The sequence below is a fragment of the Empidonax traillii genome, unplaced genomic scaffold (genome assembly GCF_003031625.1).
Source record: "Empidonax traillii isolate 1590-97213 ecotype Southwest subspecies unplaced genomic scaffold, ASM303162v1 scaffold5506:size8089, whole genome shotgun sequence".
Classification (NCBI taxonomy): Eukaryota; Metazoa; Chordata; class Aves; order Passeriformes; family Tyrannidae; genus Empidonax; species Empidonax traillii.
The window spans coordinates 1-1,614 of NW_020960699.1; the positions used below are offsets into that span (position 1 = coordinate 1).

The following is a 1,614-nucleotide window of genomic DNA, read 5'->3' on the forward strand; positions in this document are numbered from 1 at the left end:
TTTTTTTCGGGGGTTTGGGGGTTCTTTGGGGGGTTTTTTTGGGGGGTTTTTTGGGGAGTTCTTTGGGGTTTGGGGGGGTTCCTTCTCCTCCTCCTCCTGTCCTTCCTCACCCCCTCCTCCTCCTCCTCCTCCTCCTCCTGCTGCTGTTTCAGGAGAACCCGAGCGAGGAAGATGCGGCCATCGTGGACAAAGTGCTGTCCATGAGGGTGGTCAAGAAGGAGGTGAACCTTTATTTTATTTTATTTTATTTTATTTTATTTTATTTTATTTTATTTTATTTTATTTTATTTTATTTTATTTTATTTTAATTTTATTTTATTTTTATTTTATTTTATTTTATTTTATTTTATTTTATTTTATTTTGTTTTTTTTATTTTGTTTTTTTTTTATTTTAATTTAATTTAATTTAATTTTATTTTATTTTATTTTATTTCATTTTATTTTATTTTGGTTTTTATTTTATTTTATTTTATTTTGTCTTATTTTTTCTTTTACTTTTTGTGATTTTAGAATTTTATTTTTTATTTTAGCTTACCTTGTTGTATTTTATTTTAGCTTAGTTTTGTTTTCTTTTCTTTTGTTTTGTTTTATTTGATTTTCAATTTATTTTAATTCGTTGTATTTTATTTTATTTTATTTTATTTTTATTTTATTTTTACTTTTTTTTCCTATTTTTTAAATTATTTTATGTTATTTTTATGTTACTTTTTTTTTACGTGGTGTTACTTTTATGTTATGTTATTTTATGTTATTTTATATCTATTTTATTTTATTTTTATGTTATTTTTTTTTAATTTATTTTATTGTACTTTCATGTTATTTTATTTTATATTTATATTTATATTTATATTTATATTTATATTTACATTTACATTTATATTTATATTTATATTTATATTTATATTTATTTTACTGTTGTATTGTGTTATTTTGATTTATTTTATATTTATTGTATTTTGTTTTTACTTTATTTGATATTTATATTTACTTTTTTTTGGTTTTGTATTATGTTATTTTATTTAATTTCATTTTGTTTTATTTTATTTTATTTTGTTTTTATTTTATTTTATTTTATTTCATTTTATTTCATTTTATTTTATTTTATTTTATTTTACTTTATTTTATTATTTTATTTTATTTTATTTCATTTCTTTTTATTTTATTTTATTCTATTTCATTTTATTTTATTTTATTTTATTTTTTTTAAATATTTTATTTTATTTCATTTCATTTCATTTTATTTCATTTTATTTTATATTTTGGGGGGTCTCCTGGCCCTCCAGGCCCCCCTCCTGACCTTCCTCCTCCTCCTCCTCCTCAGTTGCCGTCGGGTCAGCTGGTCGACTGCGAGGAGTTCTTCGTCAAGTACAAGAACTAGTAGGTGCCCCCCAAAAAAACCCCTAAAAACACCCCAAAACACCCCAAAACAACCTGGAAACCCCCCAAAACACCCTGAAAATACCCAAAAACACCCCAAAACACCCCAAAATACCCCAAAAACACCTCAAACCCCCCCAAAACAGCCCAAAACAGCCCAAAATACCCCAAAAACACCCAGAAACACCCCAAAAACACCCCAAAACACCCTGAAAATACCCAAAAACACCCCAAAAC

At 24.6% G+C, this 1,614-nt stretch overlaps 1 long non-coding RNA gene across 2 annotated transcripts in view; it reads left to right on the forward strand.

Annotated features, from left to right (window-relative positions):
- The first annotated feature begins 139 nt into the window (after positions 1-139).
- LOC114073150 overlaps positions 140-1,614 on the forward strand; it is a 7,872-nt gene continuing 6,397 nt past the window's right edge. For both annotated transcript variants that reach the window (XR_003574288.1, XR_003574289.1), the window contains exons 1-2: positions 140-221; positions 1,322-1,377. This is a non-coding gene — a long non-coding RNA (uncharacterized LOC114073150). The remainder of the gene's footprint in view (positions 222-1,321; positions 1,378-1,614) is intronic.